This window comes from Octopus bimaculoides, chromosome 2 (genome assembly GCF_001194135.2).
Source record: "Octopus bimaculoides isolate UCB-OBI-ISO-001 chromosome 2, ASM119413v2, whole genome shotgun sequence".
NCBI lineage: Eukaryota > Metazoa > Mollusca > Cephalopoda > Octopoda > Octopodidae > Octopus > Octopus bimaculoides.
Genome location: NC_068982.1, coordinates 12,546,838 through 12,556,632, shown reverse-complemented (window position 1 = coordinate 12,556,632; position 9,795 = coordinate 12,546,838).

Sequence of the window (9,795 nt, the reverse complement as noted above, 5' to 3'; positions counted from 1 at the left end):
ATATATGCGAGTAAAAATAAATACAAAAAAGGTGGTTTTTTTGTATGATTGTGTATAGAGGAATATATTATTTTGTTTAAAATAATATATATATATATATACTCCCCTACCTCTTTCTCTTTTTCTTTCTCTTCCTCTCTTGTTGGTCACATGTGACCATCGTCCGTTTTTCTTTTCCTCACATGACCATCTTTCTTTTCCAGGACGGATGTTTAAAAGAGCAGACGAGTTATTCTCTTTCTCTTCTATCTTTTCTCTTTACAAAAAAAAAATGTTTCTCACAGTGTTCACTATTTTCCTCTTGTTCTGGTCTAATGACCCTCCCTGTTTGTTTTTGTTCAGTTTCCTTGTATGTCTCTACTGTCATTTTTTTTATCCCCAACTTTGACCCTCCATAAATCCTGAATTTTATTTTTAGAATTTATGGGAGCAGCTGTCTTTGAAGACTCATATTCATATTGTCATTGAATGCTCAAAATGCGGAGTAGATAGATAGCCGACAACTAATGAAGAGTCCTTTCTCTGTGTTTACTTGTCCTGTTTTCCATGTTTTCTTGTTGTTTATATACTTCTCTCATTTTTCCCTCATTTGTTTATATATTTCATGTTATTTGCACTGTCAGTAATGTCCTGTACTCATCATATATGCAGGTATATATTTCGTGCAGGTGACACGTAAAAGCACCTACTACTACACTCTCTGAGTGGTTGGCGTTAGGAAGGGCATCCAGCTGTAGAACTCTGCCAAATTAGATTGGAGCCTGGTGTTGCCATCCGGTTTCACCAGTCCTCAGTCAAGTCATCCAACCCATGCTAGCATGGAAAGCGGACGTTAAACGATGATGATGATGATGATGATGATGATGATGATGATATATATATATATATATATATATATATATATATATATATATATATATATACACTTTACCTGTAAATTTGGATTTTTATCCCTAATATTATTATTATTATATACACACATATATACATATATATTATATATTATTTATTATTTATTATATATATATATATATATGCACATTAGTCGAAACCTAGAGTGTTATATATCCATTATGGCCAGACTTATCCATTGGTTTCACACTGGATGTTAAATCAGATGTTAGATAACAGCCCGATTGTATAATGTGTTCATCAGAGCTGGCAGTTATGGAAGAAAATGTGGCTTTGTTTTCTTCCGTAATTGCAAGAATTATGTAATTTGATGTGAGCACAGACTAGCCTGCCCTGACCCCATTTACACAGAATGCTCTAACAAGGATTGGGGGTAGTTTATTCGATTTGGCTACAGCTGAAAATTCAGGTTTGTACCTTGCTTCAAAGCAAAATACGAAATTACTACACTCACACACACACATATATGTCTGCATGTGTATGTTCTCTCACTTTCCCTCTTTCTCTCATGAGTATTAATCTGTCTATCGAGTTTTCTAATGTGTGCATCTGTGTATACATACATACATATGTACATATGTACGTACATACATACATACATACATACATACATTACATACATACATAGTTTTAGACTATGATGAATATGGACACGATTTTTCACCTCAAACAGACATTATTTGTAGAGGAAGTGATGTAAGTTTGGTTGAGAAAATAACTTCTATTTATAATTCAAAGTTTATAAGAGAGGAAATTATACAAAGAATAATTGCCATTCTTGACGAAATAACAAGATATTGAAGCAATTTAGACAGACATAATTCCCTGACAATTACTTTAAGCAATTCTACCAGTGGTTTAACCCAGTAAACAAGAATAGATGTCTGTAATCCAAATAAATAGAAAGATCATTAGAAATCTACAAGTAACTCGAGAACCTAGAAATTAAAAAAGAAAAAGAAAGAAATCTATGTGATAGCACTCTATTTTTATCTTCTAAAAGGCTTTTTAGCAAATTATACAATTATCTAGGAAGCAAAGATAAGAAAATTATGATAAGATCATAAAAAGAAAATATATGGAAACATTCTGGTTAAAATGATCAACAAGATTTAAATATTATTTCTGTCTTTGAAAAACATTTTAATATAATAATTTTCCAATAAAATAGATATATTTATCTGTAAGGTGTGATAGGCTAAAGAATGTATTTTTAAATAGTTTAACAGGTCATAACGAAATGAAATGATTTAATTGAAAAATTTAAAAAAAGGTATAATGTTTTGTTTTTGTTTTTGTTGTTCAAATCAGAGTCAGTCCTGACAGACTGATTAACTCTTAAAATGAAAAACAATTATTCAAGAGTGGTTTGCATCAGACTACAGTGTCAAATGTGTATTTCATCATTATCATTTAACGTCTGTTTTCCATGCTAGTATGGGTAGGATGGCTTTACAGGAGTTGGCAAACGTGTGAGCTGCACAGGGCTCTATTTGTCTGGGTTTTTTTTTAAGGTTTCCACAGCTGAATGCCCTTCCTAACACTAACAACTCTACAGAGTGCACTGAGTGCTTTTTACATGGCACTTAAAAGAGTACCATGTAATGTACTTGAAATTCAACTGTTATTCATAGCAGGCTGAGTAACTGCAAAGAAACTCAATCACTTGAAATTCTATGTTGATACAAGAAACAACCACATCTAATTGAATCTTCTGAAGAGGTTATCAGTTAATATCAACTTCTAATAGAGTCACTAGGCCAATATTTTGGGGCCCATAGTCATTTATATCAAACAAGTACTTTACTTTCAACTTACGATGAAAGTAAACAAAGTTTGCTTTAGAAGCGTTGAGATTTATTGAAAGATACAGAAATAATTTATTCTCAAACGCAGGATAATGCTAATACAATAGCATGGACAGAATGAAATATCCATATATTGCAGAAAAATTCGTTACCAGCCAGCCAGCTATGAGACTCAAACTCACATCCCTGTGATTATGCATCAAGTGCTTGGGTAGTTTAGTTTAAAGGTAAAGCACTTGACGTGTAATCACAGGGATGTGAGTTCGAGTCTCATGGCTGGCCGGTAATGAAATGTTTTGCAATATATGTATAGTTTATCTTGTTCATGCTATGGTATTAGCATTATCATGCGTTTGAGAATAAATTATTTCTGTATCTTTTAAGTACTTCACTGTTTTATTGATCCTGTAAAAATTTGAACTTAGAGTGCAAAGAGACATAAATAAATAGTATAGATATTTTCGTTCATCATTTACCACCACTAGCAATAATCACCAACAGATTACATTTACAAAAGTAGAGATAAAACATATTGAATTTGATAACAGTTTATGATAATGGTTCATAGTCCTGGATAATGGTTCATAGTCCTGGATCAAATGGCATTCTGAATACTGAAATCAGATACACTTCATTAGCTCTTTAATGACATGTTTTTCACATAGCATGTCACGTGCCAATTGAGTTAAGCTATCCTTAAGAACCAGCCTTATCAATATATCTATATTTACATGAATTGGGTCAATCTAATTTTAGAGTTGCCCGGTCAAGTGTCAGAAAGTTTCAAATTAAAAATTTCATGCTAAAATACAGTTAAATACTATGCCAATCTCTGACAAATTCTAATTAGATATCTAGGTTGCCTATGATGTTTAGTAATGTTAAAAGTTTCTTAGTAATTAACTTATGAATGCCATCTGTTCTGTTATCTTGGGCAGTTGCAAAAATATACCTTAATAATTATTACTTTTTAACTTTCGAAATAATACTTTATTTATTTATTTTTTTTTTAGGTAGGCTCTATAGTAGAGAAGCAGTTTGAAGAAGATTCAGTGGTTCTGTACAAATTACTCTTGTTTCAATTTCCTAAGTAATGTAAGGTTTAACTCAGATTAATTTTGCTTTTAATTCAAAGACAGAGATGATTTTTGATGATCCACAGTATCAGAGTTCCTCCCCAATGACAGAGCCTATAAGAAGTGGGTTCAGCCACTTTCTGAAAAAAAAACAACGACTGTTAAGAGAACATCCTTCATTGGAACTGAAAGCAGTCTTGTTCTGCTTCACCAAATCTCTCTTGCCGACCGCACATAATGATGCTTATATATGCAAGTAATGGCAAATTTCTTTCTTTGTTATTCAATTCTATTTCATTTTATGTCATCCTTTGCACAACCCTATCATCATAGAATGTAGTTTCTTCATCTAATTTTGATTTTCTACTAATTTTTTTTTTCTGTTACCACTTTGTTCTGTCAATCTCTAAATGTAAGCACAAATAGAAATGACAAACAAAAATAATGTTAAAGCTAAAATTTTGCAAAGATACTGGATACACATAAGTAGTCAGTAGATTGTAGTTGTTGGTTGAATGAGATTTATTTTTACAATTTGGAAATTTTTTAATTAAAGTATATAGGATTATGAGTCTTCTGCAATATTTTAAATTAGAACAAGATTTGGTGATCAGGTTGGCATCAGAATATATATATGTATCTACCGTTCCATGCTTGCATGACTCAGATATCCTTGTTTGGTTTAATATTCACTTTTCCATATATAGAGGGTGGCCCAAAAGTAGGTTTACAGTTATCACATGGGCACTTTAAATAGATAGATAGATAGATAGATAGATAGATAGATAGATAGATAGATAGATAGACAGACAGATAGTCAGGCAGGCAGACAGACGGAAAGAGAGACAGACAGACAGACAGATAGATAGATAGATAGATAGATAGATAGATAGATAGATAGATAGATACAACAAGCTTCTTTCAGTTTCTTTCAACCAAATCCATTGACCAGGCTTTAGCTCAAGACTATAGTAGAAGAGATATGCCAAAGGTGTCATGTAGTGAGACTGAGCTCAGAACCGCGTGGTTGGTAAGCAAACTTCTTAACACACAGCCATGCCTGCACCTTTTACTTCCTTATTTTTCTATAGTCTGGACAACAGGCCAAGCTGTAGCAAAATAAAAGAACAAACTGATCCACACAGTTACAACAAAAATAAAAGCATGCAATACCATACATAATATGCAACATGAACCAAATGAACTCTTATTATACAATTGAAAAATTCTGAAAACATAGCACAACATGCATCACAAGGAAGTAAAAACTAACAGAAAATATTACATTAACAACAAAACTATCTCATTGACATGAAATCACAAACTTGAAAACTACATATCATTCTCTGAACAACCAATTAATATACAAATTTCAATGAAAACATAGGCATGAACGATGTAATATCATTACGCAGACTATTATATTGGACATGCAGTTATAACACTTTGTGTTTATTAGTTGATGATGCATTTACAACAAGGAATTATTACAACACATTATATTGAGTGCATGTGGAAAATAGATAAATGGGAAAACATTAGTTAATAGTACTGCCATCCGATTCACAATATCACAGAGAAATGAAATGATTAACTATAGAGGATTTACAAAGGCAAAATGGAAAAAAAAACATCAATAGATGAATATATTAAATGTGAAATAAACGATGAATATTACCTATACATAACTGTTAGACAATTTTATATATGGTGATGTTTTTATTAGTAATAACTAAAGGATCACATTCCCATGATCCTTCGCTGCTTAGTGCAAAATGCAGCAACAAAGCATCACTTGTATCAATTCAATATGTGTGTGTGTGTGTGTGTGTGTTTGTAGGAGGTTGAAAAGTATCACATGAGTTGACATGTATAAGGAAAATAAGACAAGGTAAAAAATGCCAAAATAATTTTATTATGAAGAATGTTTCCATACCGGTTTCAGTCTTTGTGACATTTTCAACTTCAAATTGTGGAAAAATTCATTTTTTCACAATTTAATTTGGTTGGGTAGTATTGAACCCAATGCTCTGATGACAATAGGGACAACCTTTGTGTATGACTCTCGTAGCTGCCACATCTTAGCAATCTCAATTCTCAGGTCTCCATATTTATCAATCTTTTCTCTTTCTTTCATGATAATATGTTGATCTCCTGGTACTGTCACGCCAATTACTAGGCACTTTTGTTTGTCCCTCCTAAAGATTATAATATCCGGCCTTTCGTGCTCTAACACCTTGTCTGTCTGGAAGTCAAAGTCCCCAAGGATTTTTGCATTCCCCTTTCCGTCCATTACCTTTTCCTGTGTATGTTGGCTAAGTGCTGGCTGTTACAGAAAAGACGTATTTTCCGACTAGGCACGCTGTTCTTAATCAGTGCACACATGTTCTCAGCTATTCCACACATGTCGAATGTTTCCAAAATCCATAAATGTGGCAACATGTCGTAAGCCCTTTTAAAGTCTACCCAGGCCATGCACAAGTTTTTTTTTGGTACCATTTACAGTTCTTCATTGCAATCTTGTCTATCACAAGGGAGTCCTTGGTGCTCTTGTATCCTTCATGGCATCCCTTTTGTCCTACTGGAAGTAAATTGTTTTCTGCAAGAAACATATATATTTATTCTTATTATAGTTATTGTTGTTGTTGTTGTTGTTATTATTATTATTATTATTATTATTATTATTATTATTATTATTATTATTATTATTATTTTGTTTGACTTTTGCTTTGCATTTGTACAAGTTGGATCCAAGTCCCACCCAGAGACCTCAAGAGACAACAAGTTAGAAGTTCATGTAGGTGTTATGCCTCGGGTACCATATATTTGGATTTGTATATAGTGTTGTTCTAGAGAATGTTTAAGAATCATTATTATTATTATTGAAACATGATTATGAGACTGACACGCTGCCTTGTCTTTGCACAGCTTCTAACACTGGAGATGTACTACAATGTCAGCTATTCACTACCAGTGAACTAAGGTAGCACCCCTTATTTTTCGAGCACCATCCAGAGTATTCGAGCAGTTCCAAGCAGTGCTGTTTTCTGCAAGTGCTCCACCCTTATTACAGGCCCTATTTGTTCCATGTATTTCTCAAAATTTTTACTCACTGTTCCCAGGGCTCCGACAATTATTGGTACTACTACCACCTTTTATATCAACCACTACTGCTTAACCTCCCAAGCTAACCTGCCATATCTATCAACTTAACTTTCTTCCTTATCGCATACTTTGCTGTCAGCTGGGCATGCTATATCTATGATACAGCGTCGTTTGCTTTCTTTCTCAATATCATCATCATCATCATTATTATTATTATCATCATCATTATTATCACTATATATATATATACACACACACTCACATATATATATATATATATATATATATATATTTGTGCACCATGTTGAGCAATAAATATTTTCATATAATTTCCAGCTGTAATAATGTTATCAGCTGTTACTTCTATTAGCTAAGTACACATAACCCTAAATTTGATACCGTTGACTTGACAGTATAAAGTGAATTAAAATGCTGATGACAATGATGACAACGATGATGATGATGATGATGATGATGATAATGATGGTATCGGATTTCAGGATATTGATTTATCAGATGGTACTATTGATGTTTTTGACTTTACTTTGAATCAGATATTTAGCAACTTTATAGTTGGGTACTTTACACATTACAATAACATTTTGTTGTTACTATCTACTGAAAAATAATTCAAAATAAAGTCAGATGATTTTCTGGGAGATAAAATGTACTGGAAAATGAATTAACAGAGTTCAGTTTAACTTATAAAGAGAACGCAATGAAAGATTTTTTTTTACTATCATTTTAAAAATCCTAATCGTTTTCATCAAAAGAAAAAAAATGTTTTAAATATCAAATAAAATCAAGGCTGAACTTTAAATACTGTTAAATCTTTAATTTAGAAATAAGTCAATTCTCTAAAGAAGTGACTTGATATAAATGATCAAAATAAGAGCAAAGATATTTTTGTATTCTCTAACTGGTTGCATTTATAGGACCGCTGTCAAGCTGGGGTACCGCCTTCAATGGTTAAGGAGATTATATTGACCCCAGTACTTGTCTTACAGTCTGGCACTATTTTATCAAAACCAATTTGTCAAACTGCTAAAACATCATGCTTAACGATGAAAAATAAGTCAATATGTTGCTTTAACCAATTCTACACAAAGTCATTGTGTTTAAAGGTGTAAAAAATATCATTGAGCCTATTGCTTTAATCAATGCTAAATGACATAAAATACCCCAAAAGTAAACATTTATAAAATCATCATCATCATCATCATCATCATCATCATCATCATCATCATCATCATCATCATCATCATCATCACTTAACATCCGTTTTCCATTCTGGCATGGGTTGGATGGTTTGACAGAAGTTAGCAAGTCAGAAGATTGCACCAGGCTCCAGTCTGATTTGACATGGTTTCTACAGATGGATACCCTTCCTAATGCCAATCACCTTATAGAGTGTGTTGGGTGCTTTTTATGTAGCACCAGCATCAGTGCTTTATACGTGACACCAGCATGGGTGCTTTTATGTGGCACCAGCACCCACAAGCTTGCATGACAAGGAACTCTCTGTTGAGAGAGGGAGCAGAACCAAGAGATTAGAATATGGCAGAGGGACAGAGATGGCCTTCTTGTTATTGAGAAAATACTTGGCTACTTCAGTAGAAAAGGAAGAAGAAGAAGGGTGGAGAGAGTTAGAGACAGAGAGAGAGAGAGACAGAGAGAGAGACAGAGACAGAGAGAGAGACAGACAGACAGACAGACAGACAGACAGAGACAGAGACAGTCGGAGTGTGAGAGTAGCCCATGTAAATTGTATTACAGGAATATAGCAGGCAAAAATTAGTAATACTTTTCTGTCAAAAGACCGGCCTTGTCCTATTTTGTGTCATGCTGAATCTCTCTGGGAACTATGTTAGAGGTCCATGTGTCTATGAATGCTCAGCCACTTGCACACTGATTTCACAAGCAGTCTGTTCCGTTGATCAAATCAACTGGAACTCCAGTTGTCATAACCAATGGAGTGTCTGGCAGTCAGTAAATTGAATCAGCTTCAGTATACGTTTGAAGGCTGAAATAGCTGGACTAGAACACAGAACGGAGAAAAGAAAACTTAATACCAATATAATTACTCTATTTTCTTTGCCACCTTTTGAAATATCAATATTAAACCTATTTAAAGCATCTATCTATTAGGTAGGTACAATATTGACATTCCAAAAATATTACTTTTAAAAAAAGAAATTAAATTTTTTGTTATTTTTATTTCTTCTTGATTTTCAATTAATCTAAACCATATTTTGTTTTCAAATAAAATATACAAGAGAAAAAAATATATTGGTAAATGTGTGGAACTGTAATGTGTATCTGTACATTAGGTACATTATTTTACTGATGCCAAGCTGGAAATAGATACTTCTGCCACATAAATCACTGAGTTGTTAACATTAGGACGAATATTCAGGTGTAAAATAATTTCTTCAACAATTCCTGCAAAAATTAAAATATGTAGGACAATGTAGTTTATATCAGTTGGGAAATTTTTAGGTAAATATGTGAAAAGACCATCTTATATCTGAAGAATTCTGAAAGCAAAGGTCATTCTTTATAAAGTAAACAGATTTTTTTTAATAGATAAAAGAAGAATCTCTTCTCATTAGGATTATTTTTGGTCTATTATCGTCAAAAGTAAACCTTACAAGCTTTTAGCTTCCCACTTTTTCCATTCTCCTCTCTCCACATGCGTGGTGCAAAAGAGAAAAGAAGTTACAGAGGTACATTAATTTATCATAGATAATAGATTTACTGTAGCAGTTGGGAAATGGTAGGGAAAAGTTTAAGCTTTCATCAAAGAGGAATGCGATATATTATTACTTTAATAGATGTAGTCAGAGAGAGAGAGAGAGAAAGAGAGAGAGAGAGAGAGAGAGAGAGAGAGAGAG